General features: G+C 44.7%; 1 long non-coding RNA gene across 9 annotated transcripts in view; it reads right to left on the reverse strand.

The window, feature by feature from the left end:
• The window catches only part of LOC106037071 (uncharacterized), a 146914-nt gene that overhangs the window by 94678 nt on the left and 25557 nt on the right, over positions 1-26679 (reverse strand). For all 9 annotated transcript variants that reach the window (XR_007159323.2, XR_007159315.2, XR_007159320.2 and 6 more), the window contains exons 2-3: positions 26136-26412; positions 16268-16368 (exon numbers count right to left, since the gene is read on the reverse strand). This is a non-coding gene — a long non-coding RNA (uncharacterized lncRNA). The remainder of the gene's footprint in view (positions 1-16267; positions 16369-26135; positions 26413-26679) is intronic.

The following is a 26679-nucleotide window of genomic DNA, read 5'->3' on the forward strand; positions in this document are numbered from 1 at the left end:
ACCTGGCCATCCATCCAGTGCCCATTGAGGGGGAAAGGAGATGAGATATTACTCCATTATAATCTGGAATTTATAATTCATACAATGCCAATGAAATAATGATAAACGATTGAATTGTTCACAAAGGCCATTCTTCATATGTTAGCCCGTTTTTAAAAATCTCTCTTTTTTTTTTTTAAACTTTCTCACTTTCTCTTAATGAATCTTCTCATTGCCCTAGCTTCCCTTGCAGCAGTTTGGCAAGGTGCTCTAAAGGAGCAGAAAACAGCTGCGTGAGAAGCCTAAATCTCTCTCTCTGCCCACATGGATGTCCCACTGTGAATCTAACTGTGCATACATATTCCTCTGCTTTCTGAGCTGTGCAAGATACCATACGGTCATGGTCTTCTCATGGTACTTATCTGCACTTTAGTTTCTCCTCTGTTCAGTGTACAAGAGGAGTAGTAGTAAGGCAGAAGTGTAGGATTTTACAAATCCACTCTTGGCTTGTTTGGTCAGTTCTTTGGTCTATGTTAAACGACCAGTGTACGTGAGAAACATGAGGATCTTGCCTATGCACTGCTCTGTTGAATCCACAGAAACAAACTGCTGTGCCGTGCATGCTCGGGCGGGAGGCAGAAAGCTTTGCAGCTCCTGGAAATTTACCTGCTGCTAATTCACCCAGCCCTACATGGGCAACCCTTGTTCTGTATCCCTGGAGAAGGCAAGCAGCAGATGATCAACTACTAAAAAGAAGAGCAGGAGAAGAAATCATGCCTTATAGAGCCACGGTTCTGTTCGTAGATTGATCGTGAGCAGCAGAAGTATCAGTCATCCCTTGCTCTGAGCTGTTGCACAAGGGTAACCTACTCCTGAATAAAAACTTGTAAAGATCATAGCACACAGATAGATTGCTAGATGGCTAGATACATCATAAACAAAAATAATAGTTTAAAATTACACTTCTGCTTGTGACCTCATTTTCAAAAGTCCTGAGTGTTCATTTCAGCGGAACATGCTGGGGGAGCAGTCTTTTGGGGAATTGATCTAGATGCAGGTGTCTGCACTTAGAGACCTATTTTTGCAGATCTTAGTTATGTATATTTGGAAAGGTGAGAAAGCACCAGCCAAGGATGATTTCTAAAGGTCGAACCTTTCTTTTTGCTGGAGCTGTCCCCCCTCCACTTGCTTTTATTTCCAGGTACTCCCTAAGGACGGATTGAAACTCCAATGCTCTGAGCACATCCTTTGTCCTGCCTAATCATTGTCAGCAACCCAAAAGATGAGATAATGGAGACCCATCTTGGGGACTCCAACATCCTGATTGTTCAGAAAGGTCAAAGAAAAACTAGTTTTCTAATCTTTGCAAAAGAAGAGATTAGCAGGCAGCCTTGCAGAGATGTGCAGAGAAAAAAAGAAAAAAAAAAAAGGAAAAAGAAGAAAGGTGATATAAGGCTATTTGGATTTGGCTTTGATACATGGAGCTAGGAGCCATGAAACAAAGCCACGACACTGAAAAGAAAGCAAGAAAAATATTCCTCTGCAGAATACACTACTGAATACACCAGCAGCAAGAGGAACGACTGGGAAGATAAATGAGAAGACACTAGCTATGGGGCAAGAATATTCTGGGATGAAACCAGTCAGGGTCCTCTTTATTTCTCCAACATTTAAGGTTGCTAGCCTCAGGTTCACCTCTGATTCCTTTGAGAGACTGGTATTGCAGCTGTCATGGCTGAAAATAGGAATAGGGCAGACGGAAAGAATGGCTAGAATTTCGCTCCCATTAGTTCAGACACCTTAAAGCTGATTGACAACACCTGGCTGGTTGTACGGGCTTCCTCTGTGGTCCATAGAGAAATCAGCACCCATGAAAGGCGATTCCGCCGTTCCTAAAACAGGTGACTACTGCAGAGGGAAGAGATGAATCAACTCCGGAGGTGCTCACCTGTCCTGTCCTCCCTGAAGAAACCCAGGTGATGCGTTCAGACCAGCAGGTTAATCCCTCCTCACCTGAGAGAGAAAAATCCCATCCCAGAGCCTCCGTGGAGCCTTTCTAGCTGGGGTTGATGCTGGAAGCACAAAGGCTCCTGCCCCACGGTCTCATCCCATGCCACCAGGGCACAGGGGGACCAGAAAGTGTTAACAGCAGAGATCCGAGGTGCAGGGCTGTCACACGCACCCTGCCCACCTCTATTTTGGGTCCCCAACACCCAGATGACAAAGGAATATGTTGGGGATTGTGATCCCTGCCCCAGTTTTGCAGACGTTCTGGTAGCAGATGAGGGAAGCATTTGGGGCCAAAGACTAAAAAAAAAAAAAAGAAATTCATGCCCAGATTTTCAATCATTTGAGGCTTTAAGATATTTTATGCTGGAAGTTTGGCTTGGCCACATCTTTAGTAGTTGCTAGAATCAAACAGAATCTCCAAACCTTTTGGAAGTATTCCTAGTGCAAGAAATTACCAATTTCCATATTTTTGTTGCTCTTGATGTTTTTGACACTCAGGAACAAACTGTCTTCATTTAAATGAGATGAGAAAAGTATCTCCTGCAAATTATGCCATTTCTTTTCTCCATTATGTTTTTCTGCATCTTCTGGCAGCGCTGTTACAAAACCCACAGCAAACGGTCAAGTGGAACAGCAAAGACAATAACTTTAATGGAAAGAAATTGGGAACTGGAAGATGACACAGATTGCATTAGGAAAAAAAAAAAAGTGAAATAATATTTAATTTCCCTGGTCATAAATAATCTGTCCGCCCACGTTACAAGCACATCAAAGATGACAGGAAAAATAGTCAGTGACATGAGAAAATATCATTATTTCCTCATTAAATGTTTTTATATTTTTATAAGGGGAAAAAAATTAAAAAGCACCCTGACAAGCAAAAATATAACAGCTGAAGGGCCATTGAAGAAATGAATTAGGACTACATAAGCGTGTAGATGCGTAAATCAAAAGAAAATCTGACATCAACAAAACTTTGCCGACTGGTAGAACCAAGTTCCGTTTCAGACAGGGAGTGGGACGGCTGCCGGCACGCTGCAGACGCCGTTCAGCAATCAGTGGGCACCGTATGCTTGCATCAGGGCTGCTTTTATGGGCAAAGACGGGGGATTTGGTCTGTTCAGTACTTCTGCGTAGCAGCTGCTGGGCAAAGAGGATTCCTGCATAGCCACCGCTGTGCCGCGATACATCTGCCCTGCGGAGTATGAGGCCAGACCCAGAGCAAGAGGCGTTGGGCTGCTTCTGTTGTTGCTGCAGGGAACGCCTGGAAATTTGGGAAGGTCAGGGAGGCTGTGGAAGCAACCTGGCAATTAGGGCTCGGGCCCTGCAGATGAATGCTGGGGGCGTTGCGGGTGCTCCTGAGCTGTCTTCTTTGCAGAAGGGTTTTGCACAAGGCTGTACGTGTTGTGCATGCTACTGATCATCTCAGTAGAGTTCGTATCTTACGCGCACTATTGCTCACTTCTACGGAGCCCACAAGTGCCAAGTCAGTGAGGGCAAAGAAGGCCCCAGATGAAGGATGATCTTTAGGGGAAGGGGGTACACACTCCTGCATCGTTTTCCGTGTGTTTTCTCCCTGTACTTGGGGACAGCACCTCTGCAAGAACCCGGTGCGGAGATGCTGCTTGTTTCTGTCTCTCTAATGATCCATCCCCTGCATCCCTATCCAGCCCCGGTGACCAGAACACATCTATTCAGAGCACCATTACCACCGTCATTTCTGCTCCAAGACACATAACATCGCTCATCGACAAGAAGTCAAGGTCATGACACCCCCAAACGCACAGCGCACAGCCTCATCTCGTCTGGTCTCGGTGCTGCTGAGCACCTCCCTCCTCACGCGCGCGCTAATGGCACCATTACCGCTCCCCTCCAGATTGTTTAACAGATGCTCTTGATAAATACCGAAGCAGCTGAAATTCTGCAGGAAATGAAGCGCGGCCGCCCGACTGCCACGGTTGCTAGTGAAGGATAGGAGACACTCGCAAGGTCTTTGGGGCGGGATTGCACAAGCAGAGGTATTTGGCCCTTCCACCGGCCCCGGAAGGTCTGCAGGCAGGGAACGAAACGGGCTTGAGCTGTGCCAAGTCTCACCGGCTCCCAGGTACCAGCCAGGGTAAGTTCTCCTAGAGGACTATGAGCAGTGCCAGGCTATGGGGCTCCCAGCTGCATCTGTGTATGCAGGGAATTCACTGGGAGCTAACAAACACAGAAGCTACAGCTTAAATAAATATATATATTAATATAAATGTACATTGTGTATGGGTATGTTTGCTTATATTCCAATTCTACTGTTCTCAAATAACCATCTACAGTATTTGTGAAGACAAAGCCAAAACAAGCCTGGAGAAGTTTTCCAGGTGTTCTTTCCACTGACATTTAACAATCCTGAGTGACAGACAGATTGCAGCGTTTTAAGATTTTTTTGCCCCTTCTTTTGACGTGCAAAAGTCAGGCGACCTCGCCACCTTACAGCTTCCTTTTTCTCTCCACCTGCCCTCCTTCCCTTCTGGTGCTCTCATGTCCCACTTCAGCTCATTCCCTGGTTTGGGAGACAGGATCGTGGGGATAAGTAGTGGGAACAGAACAAGGATATCCTGGACAGAAATCGATGTTTTATATATAAATACACAAGCATACATACACACGTGTGTGTATATACATGTAGGGACCAAGGGGATAGGAGGAGCTTATTCCACTGGAAGGAAATCTAGCCCTGGTGTGCCTGCAGACCTGTTCCCTCCCCTCCGGCTGCACCATGGTTTATTTCTGCACCTTTGCTCTTCCCTTGGGTACAGGAGATTTTCACTTAGTATACTGAGAACAGGAGGTGAAAAAAAGAATGAGGAAGGAGTGGTAAAGACAGAGGGAAGAAGGGTGGTTAATAATTGGAGAAGGTGAAGGATGAGTTGCTGGGAGTAACTAGTAGCTGAGGTTGGAAAAGTAAACTTCAATTTTTACAGGGAATTCCTCTTCCAAATTGGAGGCAACAGCCTAGGTTCTCAAACCTTCTTACAGATGAGAAAATGTGTAAAAAAAAATCATATGGAGACATCAAAATGATATAATATGAATCATTCTGCTATTACAAACTATTTAAAATTAATGCTTTAATGTAATATAAAATCCATCCAAATTAGGCTGGGGAAAAAAATGTGGAAACCAGGAGTTTTTCAGTGCTCAAAACAAAACATTTTGTCATTACCAAAATGAAATAGGAAGTCAAAACAATTCATTTTAACTATTCTCCATCAAACGTTTTATTGTAGTTGACCGGTTGCTGTGAAACCTTGCAACAAAACCTTTAGCTTCCAGTAGCAAACTGCTCAGGTTAAAAACAGCTAAAAAAAATGGGAGAAAAAAATAATTAAAAAAAAAAAACGTGGTTATCCAAATCAAGGGGAATAGGGACTGCAATTCCCTTGGGCCGGACTGGGTCCTTGATAATTGCTTTTGTATCGGAGACTCTGAAATCCACGGATCGACGTGGCCTCACCTGTGTCAGGGATACCTCTGAGTAACATCCCAGCCCGTAAACTACTCCTGCTGATCCTCTTCAGCTCAGCCCCATTCCTCCTGCTTTTGTGAAAGCCTGCATTGGGATTACTGCTACTTGGTGCTGCCCACGGACACGTGGCGAGCACAGAGCCTCGTCCCTGGCCTCTCACGTGGCTGCCTCCGCGTGGGACCCCACCGTCCGCATGCCAGGAGCTGGCTGCTGCTTCACCACGGGGTAGTTAACAGCCAGGAGCCCTGACTGCAAAGGGTAAGAGCCAACGAGTTCACCCACCCACGTGTCCGCCTCTTGTCTAAATTAAATTAGCAAAGCCACCGGGAAACTTATCTTAAAATACTTTGTATTAAAATGTGCAAAAACAAACTAAAGGCCACAATCGTGCGCTAGAGCAAGTCTTTTGGGTCCAAGGGCTGCGCTCCCCTGGGAATCAGGCCATTAAGTACGGATTTACGCGCTTTGCTGTAGGCACTCAGCTTTAATTTGTTTTTGTTGTGCAATTTACCGTGGCACTCCCTATGTTCAGGCCGCTGCCCAGGAGAAGGCTGCGTGTCCCAGCCTCCGCGCTCCTCACAGCCAACCCTTTTGCAGCAGCTCCACTCTCATTTTTGTGGACACCACGGCCACGGGCGATGAGGTTTCACCAGAGATGAGCGGTGCCTTGGCTGCCGCCTGCACCCCGGGAACCCCCAGCCCCATGGCTGGGCAGCCAGGGCCACTGCCAGCCAAGAAGGCCATTCCTGGGTTTAATAAAGAAGTTATGCACCAAATTCAACTTGTTTCACTGTGTTCGCTGCACCACACAGCTCACATTTTAATCCGTTGCAGGGCATCTTCTGCAGGCAGGAATGGATGACAGAGAAGGAAGATATGCTCTCCTTCAAACATTGCCTGGCAGTGCTGGGAGGCAGGATGCAGCTGACCCTGGGCACTGGTGTGTCCCCGGGATAATTTGCTTTTCCCTCCCCGGGGGCTGCAAGGAGCGGCAGGGCAGGGCAGGAGCTGTGTGATGAGCAGAGGCAATGCTGCACCGCTGGACAAAACCTCCCTGCTCCCCCCATCCACGCTGCTGCGGGCAGCAGTTCTCTCTACAGATGCTCTGTTTGCCTCTGCCTCGGGGAATCACAGCCCAGCTTTGTAATAGGTTTTTGGTTGCAATCCATGAGGCTTGCCGGAGCATCAAAGCTCCCTGGATGCAGCACTAACCCCTCAGATCCCATCATGTTCAGTGCTCACACCTGCTTCATGTACTCACTTCTGAGAGAAGCTCCTCACTTCTTTCCCAAGACCCAGACTAGCCCAGAATTTTAAAAATCTCTCGTAATGTCTTCTTTTGGTCACTTTGCAAGTGTGAAGACGTTTATTGATCTCACTGTTGTTTCTTACTGCAGAAGCCTGGGAAAATCCATAAGGATTTTATTGCAAGATGCGTTACACACAGTGAGTTTGGTCTTCAGGACAGAAAAAGGCTCCCCCTTGACTGGACAAGCCTGTCAAGTGCTCGGTTTTGTGACACAGGAACCTGGTACACCTCTGATTTCCCCCGATTAGGTGGATTCACTAAGGACAGAGGCAGGCTTCCCCATTGCGCCCCTGAGAGCACAGGGCTGGGGAAGTGACCCCGCGATGATAAAAGCTCCCACGAGGGCTGGGGAGGCCCAGTACGCATGGAGGTCTGGGCTCTCACACAATTTTGTCCCCAGAGGTCACTTCATGAGCTCTTGGCTGGGAAGCCTCAGGTGACTCAATCCAGATCAGTGTGACAACGAAGGGGCAGAGATTAACACCAACTCCCACCTGTAGAGCAGCTGCAGGTTTTGGCAGCTTCAGGATCTGCATGTATCAAGGAGCTGGGCTCTGCCTAGAGACTCCACAGCATCACTGCCACGGGACAGAAACTCGTGGTTATGGAGCCAAATCCTCAACCACTGGAAATGGACAGCGCTCTCTGGAAGTTAACAGACCACACACACGGGTGGTGTAAAGCAGCCTGGCTCCACTCACGTCAGCAAACTGGGTCCTCGGTGCCAATCCCCCACTGGTTATTAACAGACCAATGCCCATTTACCCCACAGTTGGGCTCTTGCTCCCCACCACCTACTGCATTTCTGCTTCTTTCTTTGTCTCTGCCTTTTCTCCCGTTCCTCCCCACGCTCACCATTCTGCTTGCTGTTTCCCACTCTCTCTCTCTCTCTTCCCTGCCTTTCCAGCTTCAATCCCCCCAGTTCTTTGTTCTCCATTTGCCCATCTCCTCTTCCCTGCAATGATTTCTCTCGCGCACACACCTCCCTCAGTTTCTCCTGTTTCTCCATTTCATTTCCTCCTTTCCTTTACATCTTTCCCAGGTCCCAATTCCCTCTCTTTCGACTCCCCTCCTCTCCTTCCCCTATCGGCTCTTTCCTCCCCACCCAGGGACGGACGGCGGATATACCCCTGTCGATAGCTGTGATTTCTGCTAACTGCTTGGCCAGGGTCAAGGAGTTTTCTTCATTATCTTTTTATTGCAAACAGCCTCTGCATACAAGAAGCTCCATTAGTAAATATCGATGCACAGCAGGCTGGGTGCACATAGATTACCACGACACGTCAAACAGCAGAAATGACAAATAGGCAGCTGAGCGCAGGCAGTAAGAAGAGCTGTGTTAACGTAAGCAAGAAAACAGAGCGAATGCAACGGGGAAATAATTAAAAACAAATACATCGGCAGCTTCCCACCACTGGAGAGGCAGTGGGGAGATGGAGGCTTCCAGCTCAGGAGTGGAATCCCCCACCAAGAGACTGCTGAAGTTCTGAGTGCACCTTCCCGGCTCCTGCAGCTGCTTCGTGCACGTGGCAGAGCCTTGTGGAGAAGGCCTCGCAAACAGATTTCCAGGCACAATTTGCTCCCGAACACAACACAATTACAGGAACTTCAGTGCTCTCATATAGGGTTTGGAGAGGGGCTGCGCTCAAGCTGCAATCTTTCTAATGGCTTTGACCATCGTCTTTGGCAGGTTTGATTTTCAGGCCATGATCTGCTCTCAGAACGACCATACACATGCTTTGGTTGAAGAAACTACTAGGTGCACAGCAATGAGAAGAGAGCTAAACGGAAGAGAAAAGAAATATATGGTACAGAAAAAAAGGAAAGGAAGACGAGGAAAAGAGGGTAAAGCACTGTGGGGGGACAGAAAGAGATGTTAAGGAGAAAGATGGAAAAAAAATCAACAAAGGGTTGAATACAGACAGCAAGACCCAAGTTTCTCATTGTACAGCTCCATCAAAACCTCCCGATTTATGTCACCTGAGAGTCCCATCCACCAGCTCCCATGGAGCTTTGTGGTTTGACACCACCTCCGCATCAGGTTCACGTGCTGCAGGCTGTAGTCCAGATCAGGATACATAGCACAGCTCCTTGCTAGGGCCCAATCTCTTTATTGCTCCCAATTCCCTGGATTATTAGCTCAATATAACTGGCAGAGACACCTGTCACTGTCAGCAGTTCTCCCATCACCTCTCCAGACCATGCCCTGGGTCAAGCACCATACCCAGTGCTTCAAAGTGTGTCCTCAAAGGGCAGATTCCCTCACCTCTACTTATTCTGCTTTAGAGCAATCTAAGTCATATTCTAACCTATTCTGCAGAGCCCACTTCTACTAGCTCTGCCTTACACCTCTCGGGTCTGTCTGAGTCCTTAAGAAATAAATTCAGGAAAAGTCCTGTTGCTTCTCACAGAGACACATTTTCATTGAGAAACGGGTGAATAGAACTGTAGTAGAGCCACTTATGAAAATAAAATTGAGAGGGTCAAACCCTCTTTTTTGATTAGTACAGCTCGTCATTTGATCCATGCAACAAATATACTTCATGCCTTTAACGCCATCAGTTAACTGTGTATTGATCTCAAGAAGTACCCTAAAACGGAGTAAAATCTTGCAGGAGATGGAGCAGGGAGTGTAAGAACAAGTATTAAGTCAGTAAGGAAAGCCTGCTCTCTAAAGTATCTTTCCTGCACTGTGTTGGTTTTTGAGGCCTCATGAATAGCATCCCTTTTCTCTGTACGCAGTTCTCTAACTTCAGAGTTTTCCATGACTCATTGCCCCAAGCAGCAATGAATTGTCTCTGCCAGGTTGCTAGTTCTGGAGTATTAACAGAATATTGAGAATCTCATTTCTGATCTCCCTTAAAACCTCTCGGTAAATGGATCTGGCTCCGAGAAAGGGCAAAAATAATGTGTGCAATAAAAAGGCCCAAAAAAAGGAGGAGAAAAAAAGAGAAATGAAAGAAAAATATGGGATTTCCAGAGAGTCCTGACTGATCTCCACTTCATTATTGAAAGATTGGACTATTAAAGGGACACAGTAGGCCTGAAGGAATTGTGTGATCATTTGTGCAAATGGTAATTTCAGTGTTCAGTCTATCATATCCATAAACATAATGTGGCTGGGACTGACATGAGTTATAGCAAATCCCTTTCCCAGGAGGCTCCATGCCACTTTGATGCAATGCCTGAGAACGCAGAGAGCTGGAAAGTAAGAGCCGCTTCCTCCTCCCGTGCTCACTCGCTCTCAGCTGAGCTGATGGGTGAAGCCACTCTGATTACAGCAGATTTGTGGAATTAAATGGAGGAGCCGTAGTGCTGACAAAGAAACTGTTCCAATTGCAGAGAAGCTCATCTCTGTCTTGTACTTACTCACACAACCGAACATGCAAAATCTGTTCGGTAAATAAAGACGTGTTACTCTGGCTCAACACGCTGCTTTACTGAAGTGCTAATCCCAAGGGGAGCGCACGCCAAATACTTCCCCTGCTTTACAGATGTGCTGCTTGACTATGTGTGTCCTCACATGCTTGTAGGTGGGGAAATGCATGTCCTAACATTGAGACATCACTCTTCTCCTCTTTGTGAACTCAGCAGCCAATAGTGCAAAAAGGGATTTTCAGCCGTGCCAAGTAAAGCTGAACACCCTAATCTGATTGACCTTAATCTCAATCTCTTCATAAGAATTGAGTAGCCTCAGCCTGTTGAGACCTCATAAGCAATATTGTGAATTCACCTTATTGCACTGAAACACCAGTTACAAAAGCCCAGTCCCAGACAGGTATAGCCTTGACCTTAGAAAACAATCTTGCTCGGTTTCTGACCGATGCAAATGAAGCTTTCACACAGTTTCTACACTGAGATAAATATACACAAGCTCCCCCAGCTTTCCAGAGGCAAAGGGCAGAAATTTAAGCTTTATATTCATTGGCTCTGGAAAGCCAGGGGAAAAAAAAAAAAGATTTTTAAATGTCACAATACTGTGTATTTATTCATATAGAATCCAAGGAATTGGATTCTTATTTGTGCAGAATTTCTGAGTAACTTCTTTTCGAAGAAGAAGGCCAACGTTGTGTCAAATCCTGTGGCACATGCTGCATTTGGAGCCAGGGTGTACTTGATGAGAAACAGCGTCCGGATTGCACAAAGATGGGCTTTGCTGGGGAATGTCTTTGAGCTGAGACCCCCAACAACGTTCTTGCTCATTGATGCATCACAGTCCTGCAGTCCTGCTACCACCTGACTACCCCACATGCAAGTTTCACATTTTACCTCCAACTTATATTAAGATCACGAACAGTATCTAAAATATCATCCACTTCTCTGGATGCATTGCCCTTGATTTTTCCAGCAGCTCAGTTTGAAACCTTGCTTTTTGTTGTTGTTTAGGTTTTGTTTGTTTGTTTCGCTTTGGATGTTACCGTTCAGAAGTTAAGAAACAGCAGCCAATTAAAAGGAGACATTTTCTTTGCTCAGGGGAATTTGACTGCAGCAGCTAAGGGAGAGATTTGCAAATAGATCAGCCTGCTTCTCATGTCCAAGGCTCGCACAGCATTGGTGGGTTTGGAGACCTTCACCTCTGTACCTGCCTGAAATTCTTCCTTGCAATAACCTCTTTGGAAGGTTTCTGACTTGCAGAGACAACTCTGTATGTCCTGTAATGTGGCTTAGAAGTCGCACCCATTAAAAAGTAACAAACTGCCTTTCCGCATGTGGTGTTCCTAATGAGGGTCCGGCTTTTAGAGCAACCAGAAACCAATTCTCAGCCCACGGAGAGCGGCCAGCGGAAGGCGAGACACGATGGTACCTGTGCCATGGCACGGACCGCGTCTCTGAGCTGGCCCGTGGACGACCACAGCTTGTTGGCTGCTGTGAGCAGCAGCAGGTGGCTCCTCCAGAGAGCAGCTACCACAGAGCTACGCTGGGATTTGGATGGGAGACTGGCGTGGGGAGAGCTCGCAGGATAAGCTGCTTCTGCACGGCCTCCCGAGAGCTCCAGCCAAAGCAAATCCAGGAGCAGACACGAACGAGGGACCCAGCACTGAGTCTGATCCAAATACGAGGACTTTCCGGGGGCCAGATCTCCTGCAGCCTGTGACAAGGACTGCCAGCAATCCCTATCAGCCATGAAACTGGAGAAACAGCTTGGGCAGAGAAAGCTGCAGATCATTAGTCTGCTTTGCCTGATTGCGTGGAGTTTCTCCCTTGGCTCAGCAAAGCCAGCTCAATTCCTTTCCCTGTTAGACATTGGCCCAAATTACAGAGTTTACATCCAAACTTTACAAAGCATTAATATTTAGATGGTGGGTTATGTTTCCATCTATAATGCCTTTAATTTTACGGGAAAATAACATACATTCGAGTTTAAATGTCCTAGTTTTCAACTGCTTGGCTGGTTTCTCATCTGATTTCCTGCTGGTTTTATTCCACCAGTGTAATTTCCTGACTTGGTGGAGCAGCACCTGATCTTCGTCAGACTAAGGAGACCAGAACCAGGCCTCTTTTCAGCTGGACGCTGTGCTGGCTTTAAGAGCCAAGGACACAACAAAACTGAGCCTGGTGCCTCCCGGGACCCATCTTCTGTTCCAAGAAGAAAACTGAGACATTTCCTATGTTTGCAGGCCAAACTCTACCTTTAGCTGACTCCCGTGCACACAGGAAACCAGGCAGGTTTTTTTCTGTTTTGTTTTTTAAATGCTCAATGGATGAAAACAAAGCTGTTCTGCAAGATGAATTTCAGCTCCCAGAGACAAATTCTGCCACCTTTGCATAACACCATGAAAACAAGGGTTGGGAACAGGGAATGTTGCTATAAACTACAGAGTCATTAACGGGCGACTCTGTAATAATCAGGTGTATTTATAAATCAGGAACAACTTTCCCAGCAAGACTACTTTCCATCACCTCCCACTGCATTATTGTTCCCTGCCAAATCTGTCAGCTCACACTTGCATTGTTAATTAAGTGAACCACTCAAGGCAGGTGAACAGTGAGGAAACAACCCGTAATTTTCCCCGTGATCATTTCTCTCTTTGGGTCTCTGCACTTGGCCGCCTTCTTTCCACATGACCTGCTTTCTCCCCAGCACAGAGGCAAGCCCGTGAAATGCACCTGTGGGGAGAAAGAGGAAGCAAACGGGGGAGAGAGAAAAGACAAAATTTGCCAAAAGCCTCATCTGGAGCTTTCAGCATCTCCAGCAAAACCTATTACTGCCTTCAGAGGGAGGGGGGTGGAAACGCTCCAAGAAAAAGGATCAACAGAAAAAACAACACTTCTCTCCACTTCCCTCCTTCATTGCCTCTTCAACATTCCCCCCGCGCTCATTCCTCCTTTTGCTTGCTTAGGAAATTGCAGCACCACCAAAATCCACAGGCAGCTTCAGCTCCTTCCCCTCTCTCTTGACCTTTTCACAGTTCTAAGGGTTATTTAATGAGCTTAGAAAAATAATGCAGTTAATGGCAGAATCCCTGGAAGGGCAGCGTTATCGAGCTTCCCTCTCCTCCTCCTCTCCCTCACTGGAGGCCGTGTCACCTTCAAACCTCCACTTCCAGCTTTCTTTCTTGAGTACTTTAAAATGTCTTCAAATTACCACCACTTCATGAAATGGAGAAAAAGATTAGCGAGAGGCCTGGAAAGAGGCATTTAAATGTTGCACTTTGAAAAACATAGTCGCAGAGGTTTGATCTTCATATGCTAGTGAGAATAAAGAGTAATTTCTTTACAATCCAGATATAACAACTAGCGTACAACAGAAGACCTGCTAATGTATTCACCCTACTATATCTCATAGAGAAAGTCACAATACACTGTAAAATAGTGAGGGGATGGGATAACAATCCCCAAAGATCCTGACAGCTTCACGCATGCTAGTAAAGAACGCATCGATTTACCCAAAATTAAGTACATTTGTGGCACTAAATCTCAACTTGATTTCAAAGGGCTGGAAGTTGGTAATCCTGCCTCTTCTCCAGCAGAGACAAAACCTACTGCCCACAGGCAGTAGGCACAACTCATCTTTCTTCCCAGAACTCAACTTCCCACCTGAGACCATGTTATAATTCGACGCAGAATCCAGAGTCTGTACGTGATTCTGAAGAAAATAAAGTATAGCGTGAATAATAAAGAAATAGTAAAGAATAACCCACCTTTTGAATTATTTTGGGGCCTTAAATGCAAGTAAAAGTAGGCTGTAAGGGTATCCAAAATGATATCTGTATGTAGGAACTTTGAAATATCAGAGTGGTCTAAATTATAACTGGGTTTTCCAAGCTTTGTCTTTGCTCTGGCAGGTTTCATTCCATATGATCTCTTAATCATTCTTCATCTAACAACTAATTGGTCCTTTCCACTTGGAGATCCACCCATCATATTTTAGGGACTTAACCCAGGTTTCAGCAGTAGGTACTAGTTACCTTGGACCTCGGGTCAATGCAAGGGAAACATCTCCGAGGTGATTCAATGCACCTAAATCTGAGTCACAGTCTGGAGGAGGCTCTTTACATTAATTATAGGGGAGTCTAGTATGACTAAAACCCTAAGGTAAGTACCTTCATCAAGTGTCTAAAGTTAGGTGGGATGAATCTCAAGTTTCCTCCACCCTTGAGAGGCTTTGCAGAAGAGCTCTCCCTTCTGACTTGGAGAAGTCAGAATGTCTGCATTTTTCAGCTTAAATTTAATCATGGCTAGTTGACATTCCTTTGTTCTTGTGTCAGTGCTACCCTTGAGCTTAACAAATTGTCTCCTTCCCCGGCACTATGAATCCTTCTATTCCTCTTATCCTCCACAAACCCCTCACTCATTTAGCAACAGCAATTATTTATTTCTCTTAAAAATCCAAGCCTTTGACTCCCCGTCCACTTGATTATCCTATCACTCCTTCCCAGAACCTGCTCTTCTCTGAAATACTCTGCATCGGACAAGGGTGTCTAGAACTGCACTTAGCATTACAGCTGAAGGTATACCAGGTACTTATACAGAAATATTTGCTTTCTCTTGCTTTATTAGAGATACAAGGCATGAGGTATCTTAGAACTTGCCTTTTCAGCAGTTCCATCACATGCTGATGCCTCAGTGGTCTTTTCTAAGGTCATCTAACTTATCCAGATATTTCTCCGTCTCATAAACACTGGTCTCCTACACAGATTTCTCAGTTCACTTGTCCAGTGCTTACCAGTACCCTAGCACAAGCAAATTCCACTGAGTTTACACCAGCTCTATCCAACATCACTTGTCACTGGTATTTTGTGACAAATTCCATTATTAATGAAAATATGAAATTGCATCTGACAGGACTGGCCCTTGAACACTTTTATTACCAACCACCCCCACTGAAATACTTCCTTTCTCGAAGAACTCATCTCTTTTGGTAGCACTCTTCTTATCTGACTTCATTTCACCTACTAATGTCTCAATGAGTATTTTTCATATTGCATGTATCAAGTGTTTCTAGCTTATTTGGATTCAGATCTAAAGTACAACAACCAGCTGGAAAATAGCTACCTTCTCAAAGCAAGATACCACATCATTCTTTTGCAGCCTTTTCTTGGAGAAAGAGTTGTGATCCACCTTACGCTGTTCTAATTAATTTTGTCTTTCAAAGGTGTTTTTGCATACTACAGAGGTCACACTAATAGACTTACAAATGCCTTGATCATTTTTTTTCCTCTAAAATACACATGCCATGCTTACAATTCTTCCATTATATAGTATCAACCTGCTACTGAACCAATATTCTGTAAAACAGGCCTTTCAGATATCAGAAGTAAAAGCAATTTGTTCCTCTCATTATCATTATATCAAGCAGTTTGAATTTTACTTCTACCTCAGCTATAATAATTTAAATGTCCATACACTTCTTTCCATTCGTGTCCCACCTTTATGCCATGGTTATTATCAACATCCTTATTGAAATTGAAAGAAAATTATTCATTTTGTTTTGAGGACAAACAAAGATTACTTTTAAACTTGGGGCCATTCTTCCTGCATGGCGTCAGTATTTCTTCTCTCATTACATTCTCCTTATTTCTATGGGCAAGGAATTTCTACTGTTTGTTTTAATTTCCTCTGCAAAGAATTTCCTTTGCAAGGAAATTAAAACCTTGACATTTTGCAATTCTCACTTTATCCCCACAGCTCATCTGAGATGTTGTTCTCATTGCTGATCAGTCCCTTTCTTTATAGGTCTACTCATAACCTAAGTGGGTATCTGGAAACCTTTGATTCTTCCTTTGTCACAAGACATTTATCCTTCTGACTTTCAGAATCCACATAGTTGTCTGATGGCTTTAATACAGAGAATTACACAATAGATAGCCTTTATCCTAGAACCTCAAGCCAATTCACTTGTGTTAATGTAGTCAGTCACAATAAAAAAAAAAAAAGAGTTATTTCTAGGATTAGGAGAATGATCTTATGCCTCAGAACTTCCAGAAAAGGAAAAAATAAAAATAAAAAAGGTTACTCACTACAATTAGAAGTCCACGTGCTGCCCAGGGTGCTGAAGAGAGCTGGAGTGATTTCTGCAGTATACCCAAAGGATGGATGATGTAACGTGGGCCAAGTTTATCTGGAAAACATATTGTTGAATACTGAGGTCAGATTCATTCCTGTAAAGGGAAGCCATCAGAAAGAATTTATCCACGAGTTATATAAGTTTACCCAAAATACATTTTGAGCATGTAAAGCAGAGAATGGCTTTTTTTTTTCCCCTAGTGTTCTGCACAAAGATAGCTTTTACTTTAGTAGATAAAGCCATTTCTTGTCTCATGATCTTAAACTGAAATGCACATACAAAAATCTAGATTTAACTGGTGTTATCAGTGGGGAAAAATCTGTGATCTACATTCGATTTTAATTCAGGCCTTATGGATCTGAATTCCCATTTGCTTTTATACGTTGAAGGTGAGTACCTTTTAATGTCAGACCATGCAGCGGTCAGCCAGCTTGCTGCATGGATAAGCCATTTCACTTTACTCTCCAGTACCTCCATCAAACCCACTAATTTAGCATGGAGCATTTTAGAATACACAATACAATTGAGCAGAGACATCACCCTTCAGCCCCTTTCATTTTTGTGTTTCCTGAATTCCTCTGTTGAATACTTTTATTGGATATTTAGAATATGCATTGTCACTCATTCTGGACAATTTCCTTTCTATTAAATGTACTAATGCACAGCATCTGCTAGCATACACATAGCTGATCCACAAAGACTGGGGAGTTTAAGGACTGCCGGATGACTGGAGCCGAATTACCTAGGGGTTCCTTCTCCTTGAATTATTCTACTATGAAATTCTCATCTGCAGGCTGCAAAGGGGAAACGACAGAGAGAAAAGAAACAGCTTCTCCCTGTCTAAACTTTCTGAGGAGCCTGTCGTGCTAAGTACTGGCCTGTCTCCTCTCGTTTGCGTTAACAGTGTCTAAATCACTCTTTCAACTTGCTGCCTTCCACAGGAGGAGCTGAGGCAGCAGCACAAATGGATCCTTAAGTACAAGGGGCTGGAGTGAGCTATTTCCATATGTACTTGGAGATGAAAAAAAAAAAAAAAAGAGTACTTTTAGCTTTAGGTTTCTATCTCTTCCTTCCGTTAATGCAAGCCTAGGAATCACTTAGCTTTTTATTTTCATATTAAAAACATCTTAAAATAACTTAAAAATGGGTCTGAATGTTAATATCAAATAATCACAACCTGGGGATGAGCTTAGTTTCCATCAGTGGTGACCCCCTGAAATATCAGCTCTGCAGCCTCCCACATCCCTTGCACCAGGCTCAGAGACAGCCAGGCTGCAGGCACAGGTAAGCAGCCCAGGGCCTGAGCAAGGCAGGATGTCAGCTGGCCCCTAAAATGTTAGCTCCGGGAATAAGGTGCACCGGTGAGAGGCTGCTATTGCCTTTACCTTTGGTGCAAGTGGTGGATGAGTGTGAAGACCAAAAGCTGTGTCCTCCATGGCTGACAGCTCCAAATTCTTTCACCTACTTGCCATTAGTAGGGCAGAAGAAAGCCATGAATGGGTGTGCAGCAGATGCAGGGGCTTTAATCTGGCCAATAAATTGATCCAGCTGGACTCAAACAATAGTGAGGCAAAGCAAAGCCACAGCTCTGTCTGTGTGTGCCCATTGCTGCTGGAAGCTCTATCTTTGGAGTGTTACAATCACCAAAAAGGAGACTAAGGCCGCCTACGGGCTCTCTTGCTAAAATTGCTTTCATTTAGAACTATTTATCAGCGTTTTCACACCATTTTTCAACCACTCTCCTCAGCAGCCCTGTGCAATGCAAATACCTCCAAGTCATCACTGCAAGCCGAAAGAGCCCAGCCTGATAAAATATAACACACAAGGCAGGGAAATTCAATTACAACAGACTGGCTGTGCTAGCCCCAGCTTTTTGCTGTGCTTCAAAGGGGAGGGATAACAGGTAGACAGATTTCCTAGACATGTGTGTGCAATCGCTCTTGCTGCTGATCTCTCAGAGGCAAAGTGATAGGCAGGTTCACTCAAGACTGGGAGAATTTAATTTGTGTAATGTGACCCACTGCTGAAGCTGAAACTTCATTGAAACCTCCTAAACTGGGTTTTGAGGATGTACATTAGGCAAATTTCACCCCTAAATCCAGCTCAGAGTGTTCACAGATTAAGTTTGAAACATTTCTTTGATTTGAGGGCGGAATGATTTAAAATATCTTCAGCCATAGCACCAGGGCAACTAGGGAAATTTGCACATCTGCCTTATCAGCCCTTACACCCAGGTATAGCAGAAGCCGCAGATTCCCTGCACATAGTTCTCTGCATAGGTGAAATTAATCCCAGCAAGTTGAAGACCAGATAGAAGAACTATTCAATATTACATGTGCAACATTCATTTACAGGATCTGATCAGCCCTCTGACCATATACTGTTCCCTCACAAGCCTGCAGGAGGCTTGCTCCATCACCATTGCATCCCAGTATACGCAAGACAGTTTAAATAAATTCTAGGGCAGAGTTGTGATTCTGGTGTAATTTCCAAAATTCAAAGACTCTCTCATGGTACTTTCCTCATACAGGACCCTCACTGTGCCTCGAGAACAGAACAGTTACCATATTAACATCTCCCTTTAAAACACAGTGCAGTCCTGTGGTGCACTTCAGAAACATTTTCTCAATATACACATACATATATGCATTTTTTTCCATCTCTTGAGTAATTATTTTTGTTCCAACCGAATCAGAACAAGCAGAGCAGCCACAAATATCTCAGAAGCTTTTAGAGAGCAGGCAGCAGCCCACACACCAAGCTGCTCAACAGGATAAAACCTGACACGACAAAATTCAGAGGCAGCAGCCTGGCAGAGGAGCGTGGCCTGGGCCTGGGCCTGGGCCTGGGCCTGGGCCTGGGCAGCAGTGGGGTGAAGCCCACCCCGAGCCCCTGAACTCGAGCAGTGAATATGGGGAAGGGGAGCCAGTGGGAAAATAGCATTTAGCTTGAAGGAGGTGGAGAGAAGGAGCTGGCAGCAGTCGCTGCAGAAGCGTGTGTTCAGGATAACACTGAGAGCAAGGATTACGTCTGCTGCTGTGGGACCAAGCAGTCAGCAGCCTCTAGCCTAGAGATATATAAGCCCAAGTTCCTGTGATGTTTCAGCAGCACATCTAAAAAGCTGTAGCAAAAAGCAGGAAACCCTCTGGCACTAATACACATCCGTAACAGCCCATGTTCCAGGACCCAGGAACCTCCTCTGCTGGGCCATGCACCCCTTACCTCTGCTTTATCGCTAAACACAGCCAAGAACCTCCCACTTAAAAAAAGCTGTGAGTAACCCATGTTTACCTGGAGCTCCCGCAGCCAAGGCACACTTCCAGTTTGTTAATTCTGAGCGTCCCTTCCTGAAGTGCAAAGTCTTATTACTACTATCCATTACCTTGGGTAAATATTGGAACAACGGCATTCAGAACACAATGCATCTGGATGCAAATACATTCAGCCTCGAGCCCTAAGGATCCTACCGAATCGTTACGCTGCCAAACTCCTCTTGGAGTCTGTGGTGATGCAAGGAATTAACGTGGCCTTGCCTGCAGAGATTGAAGGACACTGAGATGTGGCTGCATTGCCTACACGTGATTGGGCTTAAGCGTCTGCTTAATTTTAGGTTGGTGCTTAAAGCCCACAAAGTTTGCACAAAAGTGCTTTTTTATAAGGGCTCTTTTCCTGTCCTGAATGCCAATGCAATTGTAGCTACATAAAAGCAGTATCAGTGAGAGGAGGGAATCCTCTATGCAGAGAGAAGTCTTGGAAAAGCAGATTTATATCCAAGATCCATTGCTTTACACTAATATTCCACGCTGGAAAGCAAGGATTTGAATATGGGAAAGCAGTTATTTGAATAGATGTGTGTGAGGGAAGACACACAAACTCTCACACACAGGCTATTGATTCAAACTGTATTTATGATTCTTCAGACCTCTAAGAAATTGATTTTATACCATTCTCTCTTTCTGTCTCTCTCCAGCTGAAAATCAAAGCTCAGTGTAGGATCCCTTAAAGAATTTTTCTGATAGGAAAAAAAATTCTAAAGTTTATCTGGAAAAAAAAAAAAAGAAAGCCCAAGAATCCTGTGGATTTGGTGTTCAATATTCTGTCAACTGTCTTTTCAAAGAAACAGAAAACTTAGAAATAGCATTTAAAAATAAACAAGCAAACAAGCACAGCTCGACTTCTTTGTTTCCTTTTCAAGGAATGGATTATACTTATTTTCAGTAAGTTCAGATAACAACTTGAGTTTGCAATTCTTCATTCTCTCTCGGAATTTTTTTCCCCTGTATTTCAGTATTCTCATTAAGGATTTGATTGATTGATTGATTGATTGATTTACATATTTTTTAAGGGACTTACGGAAACCTGAAGTCACAAAATAGCCCCTGTGCCAGCCATCTGCACTGGCATGTATCTGCTAAAGAGGATTCAGACTGAAATTCAGGCTTTGGACCTAAACAAACCCACCTACATTAAGCAAAATGCTTAAGAGTTTGCTCATCTTTAAGCCCAGGCCTAAAATACAGACTCTGCTGAGTTTTACATGTTACGATGAGACAATGCACAAAGCAACCGCTTGTGCTTTGAAGAAGCTTGGCCTATCAGCTAGTGTCATAACTCCCAGAGGCTCCAGCAAGACCTGCGTTGATGCCAAGTCACCACAAGCTCAGTCTCCAGCGTTTGACCACAAGGAAGTCTGACTTGAGCATGGAAAGACATACAACATGAAAACGTTTTCTCAGGTATGGACCTCTGATTTCTTTTAGCTCCAACCATCATCTTCCTCATTTTTATTAGCCCCTGTGCTTTCTGGCCAAATCAGTGTCTTACCCACCAAGGGGATCCACTTCATTTCATTCTAAGCACCATGCACCAGCTAATTATAAACCAAACACAAATTAAACCCATCTTCCCATCCTCCTCTCTGAAACCCCTAATTGCCCATTACCCTGTATTGTGCTCTGACACAAAAGTAATTCTACTAAGTGGGGAGTTTTGTTGTTGTTTTTTCTTTCATAAAAACTGTTAATTTGCTATTAAATCTCTTGTTGAAAGACTAATAGCTTAATGAATGCATTAAACATGTGCAAATTAGTTTTTTTAAACTGCATTACTTAGTTGAAGATTGAAAGGGTATGATACATCATCGTTGGCTCAGTAGGATTTAATGAGGCATTAGACCATCTTCTGTCTTGGAGGCCAGACTTATGAATGATCCCCAGAATTGCACAGGCAACACTTGTCCCAGGTCCCTCTCCTGCAAGCGACATATATTTTCCCCTTGCCTGTTTCTTCCCCCGTCGCCGCTGATGTACATGAAATAAAAATGTAGTTTCCAGATCAGTTTTATAATGAAAAGTAGCCCATTGCTGATGACAAATGTTGTTTACAGTCACTAGAAAAGAGGGTGGAATGGTGAGTGAATATATTAGAGGAGGAGAGGATAGCTTTTATATTCATTATACTGCCATTTTGGGCCTGCGAAGACACATAACCTTTCTCTTTCTCCCTCCATCATACAGTCACTTTCAGATGTCTACATTAAAATAAAAAGCTGCAGGCGGTGTGTTTTGCATTAGCTACTATCAATGAAGAAGACATTTTCCACCAGTCAAACAGAGCTCGTTGCAGGAATACCATCCCTCTAAACACACTTACTGAGGTTTTCCTGGGTGCCTTCCCTTCTACACCCCTCCCCAGGCTCCCCCTGCTTCACACAAAATAAATTCTGCATTAGATAATCAAGAAAAATCATTGCAAGGTTCTGATCGTACCAGTCATAAAGGAGAGCAGTGCCCCATCAGGGCGACGCAGGACAGCAGCAGCCATTGGTGCCTACCTGAGGAGCAGGCAACCTCTTGTGAGAGGATTATTCTGGAAGATTTTACACCTACGGGGCCTGAAGCGAAAGCCACAGACAACAGAGCTGCAGGCAGAAAGCAGGTAGCCAAAACTGCACCACAAATTGCATTTGAGCTGTGCAAATTCTGTTGGATGGCCTCAGGTGGACACGGCCTACAGAAGCTTGAAGGCTTCCAGCATGGGCTCGAGAAGATGCTGTTCCCAGAGAGGAAGATTTTGAGTGTGGAGATTGTAGATACGAACCAATTTGGAGGAAAATTTCTCCTGTGAGGCCTGAGAGACTTCTGCTGCTCAGAGAGAAGGGCAGTGGGATGGGGTTTGTGGAAGAAAGAGTTTTATCTTGGCAAAGACGAAATAGGAAATCTTTATTTTTAGAAAATTAGATAAATTAAACTTCAACAGAGGGATGCACAGTTTTAATACTTGTAGGGTTGTGCCTATCAATTAAAGGAGGAAGAGGCCTGTGGAGAGGCGGCTGCAGGACACCATGAGCTGACATGTTCTGGAACAAACCCAGAGTCAGACAGGCTGGCACTGATCCCACCTTCACATCTCCACTCCATGCCATGATCAAAAGGCTGTCAGATACTAATAAAGTCTTAATGCATCATTTCTTATTCACACTGACTCATGTGAGACATCTTGGGCATCCAAGTTTAGTGGGTCATGTTCCTAGGCTCCTTCTGCAGTGATTAGCTCTTCCAGATTCAGAAGAGCTAAGTTAGGATCCTGCCTGGCACGAATTACCATCTTTTCAAATCCTTCTCCACTGATTTTACAAGGAGCTTTAGGGGGTTCTAGCCATTTATCTCTAACACCCAAGTCAGATGTCTGAAATTAGACACTGAGTATCTTTATAGGATCTTATTCATCTCTGCACGCCTATGTATGTGCAAAGCAGCAGGGCTGCACTGCTGCCATTAATGGCTTGTGGTGAGACATCGCCTAGGGGCCGAGAAGAGCCAGAGGGCACAGAGCTAGTGCTGGATCTGTACGATTTCATCTGAGCCGGTGCCCTCCACTGGCCTGATGGGAATCTCACGGAAGGAGCACCAAAGGAAACATCAGGGACATTCTAAAAATAGGAAATAAAGGAGTAAGGACTAAGTTCTTCCACAATATCATGTAACGGTCCTTGGTTGGGCAGTGGCAGGTCCTTTATTCCCTTACTGGAACATACTTCAATTCTTTGTGGTGTTAAAACTGTAAGAACTTTGTGGTGTTAGAACTGTAAGAAATTCAGGCCTATTCTCTTCATACCTTATACTTACTTACCTGATAAGTAAGACCCGAAATGTCTTATGCTTACACCATACGTCTTAGGGCACAGTATCTGTGACTATATTTCCTCTGGGTAAGAATGAAAAGGTGGTTCTAATTGTGCTGAAATCAGCCACGGTATCATCTCTGGTACTTTCCTTCCACGTTTATATCAGGCGGAACCCCCTGTGGTCTGCACTGAAGCCAGAGCAGAGTGAAATTGTCAGGCAGTTCCCTTCTGAGGAGCCTGGCTTTTAGGGGAATGTAGAAGGACAGGAACTGATGTCTGTTCAGGAAACATTCCTGTTCTACTGAGTACTAAGGACTTGCCTCGTGTAGCCCCAGTCCACTGACACACTCATTAATTTGTTAATTAATCGGAGTACAGCTTCTGAGCTACATTTAGCCAGCTACAAGTTAGGGGCTTAGTCTCGCCGTCCCCTGAAGGTGCACCCCGAGGGTGACTGGCATCTGCAGGAGACAGATTATTCCTTCCATCCATCTGGATATCAGCATTAGTATGAGACTAGTCATTCCCTGAGATGTCTAACACTGTGCAGAGGCTTCAGAAAGATCCTGAACAACCAGCCTAGACAAGATATCTAACTCTCAGGTGGTTAACGAAATGAGGTGGATCCCATCCCACTGAGATGGGAGAACAGCTCCATTAGCGCGCTCTATTAATACGCTGACAGCACAGAATAATACCATCGTAACTTCAGCTAATCTTTTTGCACCTCATAAGTTATGAAAATGTTTTACAGGTTATCAACAGAACTCACTTCACCCATAATTAGAAACATTAGCTTTAAAAGCCTGCATGGATGCTGATTGTTACCCTTCAGAAATAAAACTGTTTCTGGGGGGAGAGAAGGAAGACCACGGACTGTTGTTAGTGGAAGCACATATACCCATACACGAAGAGGAGTGGGAGCTTGTGGTTCTGAAATATTTTAAGCCCAAATATTCATACATGGCAAGTTACAAACAACCATTTTTTTTTTCAGGACAGTCAGAAATCAGAGGTATTCATTCAAACCTTAAAAACTGTGAATAATTGTACCTTATACACAGGCAAAGATTGGCACATGCGCTATGGAGGAAGTCTCTGCTATTCAAACAAACATTTCTGTGTTCGCATTGCCTATAGTCTGCGCTTGTATTGTTAGCTGCACACAGCACAACGCACAAGGTCAGCGGTAGACTGCACTCCCATGGTTAGTGTTTGAAGAGGGAACATTTTATCCTTCACAACAAATCTACATATAGGCTATTGAATGAAATACAATAGCCTCACTACATTACTTCATCCATTAGCTAGATGCCTGTAAGAAAAATAAAACTGTATTTTTTTAGGATCCATTATGGATTGTGAGGTAAACAACTTGCATTCAGGCAGAAAAGTGCTATCTACTCCCAAAGCAGCCAAATTTTCAGTTTATGTCATTCAAATGGAGGTAGGGGACCTGTTTTAGCACTATTTAGTAGCACTTTTGGGGGCCAAGGTGATTTCACGTATGAGTGCTGCATATACACGACCAGGGAGACATACCTCACAGCCCTTCTGTGAGCAGGAGCAATGTGGGGAATGGTACCCAGTGAGCATCACCTCCAGCATTAGTCCAAGAAGCAATCAATGCACTGCTACTGGTGCACTACCAGGTCCTGAGGTTTATGTCATGGTTTCTCCACCTCACTTCAACTCAGAACAGGTAGTGATAACGCTTCCTGCTCTTTATTCTGATCTGGTGGCTCCCAAGCACTTCTCACAACATTAGCAATTGCACACCGTTAGGTAATCGGGTAAGAGCCTGGCTGTTGAATGGAAGGAGAAGGGAAGACAAAGGGACAGATATTTTCTATACTCTCTCTCATTTCTTCCCCTCTCAGGACTGTACTGAGGAAGCTTTTCTTTTCTTCCCCAGTATACCTGATCTCCCTCCAAGCTCAGGACTCAGCTGCCACGCTCAAAAACTTGATGTGCAGGTGACACTTCAAGGATGTAATCAGCAAACATTGTGGGGGGTGGAGGAGCAAGAGATGCTGACACAAAAATGAGAATCTGTTTTAAGAAGGCCAAGCACACACCTACTCCAGGCCTTCGAATTAGGAGGGCTGCCTGCTCCGTGGGCCATGAATCATGCCTATCTGTCTGGGGAAGCGGGATTTCTTCCCCAACCTTTGCAATGATGTGCTGAAAAGGGGGCACCGAGTAGGGTTAGGACAGCCAGGTCTGTTTGATAGCTCAGGGCTGGAGCAGCGAGAGGACTCAGTATCACTGGGAGCTGTGGCACAGATTATGGGATGTATCAGGCAAGTGGAGGGCAACATGTGCATCTCTTGAAGATGTCAATGAAGTGGCAGTACCTGGCTAAGAGCTCCTCCTAGGGCAGCAGGGGTGTGAGGGAAGAGGGGTAGAGGTGGGACCACGGAAACCTTTGAGGAGAGGAAGGACTGACGCGCTGCTGGCACAGGCCTTTCCTTGTGGCTAAACTGGCATCCTCCTGTCCTTTCCCACCAGTAATGTGGGCTTTCTCCAGTGAAGAAGGACACCTCTGAGAAAGAACCACTGCACAGACCAAAGAGAGCCGGAGCTGGGCATTTGTAGGTGGGCAGAGATCGCACCAGCCCAGAGATGGCATGAAAACAGGAGTTGGAACTGGAGGAAAAGCTCCCTGTGGCCTGGCAATGCATGCTGTCCTTACCTTAGCCTTCAGAGCGAGCAATCCTGTAGGATTGTGTCATCACTTGTTTTTCTCCTTTATCCAGGATTCAGGAAGCGTAGCAATGAGAAGGTGGTTGAGTTTGCAGACATTGTGCTCAAGTGCCTCTTCATTGTGGAGGTAGTCAGGTCTGTGCCCAGGCCGAGTGCCACAACTCTGGCTCAAGAAGCAGGGCAAATGGCTTGCTTCATGGTGCTCCTGTGTTGTATCACCCATCTTGTATTGGTCCCTCCTGGTTTTGAGGAACCAATTCTAATTCCTAGGGAAAAAAAAAAAGAAAAAAAAAAAAAGAGATGTTCTTGAAAGAATCATAGAATCATAGGAAGGAAGGATGGAAGAGGTGGCAACCTGGGTTATCATTGGCATTGTAATTACACACACGCTCTGGCAAGGAACATTTAAAAAAAAAGGAAGGAAACCAGAATTATAACAACAGAGCTTGCTTTGAGGCCCCCAGAATGTGTGATTGCTTTTCTTACATACAGGAGACTGAAAGCGAACCGAATGTCACCAACTCTGAGGCAGA

This window comes from Anser cygnoides, chromosome 20 (genome assembly GCF_040182565.1).
Source record: "Anser cygnoides isolate HZ-2024a breed goose chromosome 20, Taihu_goose_T2T_genome, whole genome shotgun sequence".
Classification (NCBI taxonomy): Eukaryota; Metazoa; Chordata; class Aves; order Anseriformes; family Anatidae; genus Anser; species Anser cygnoides.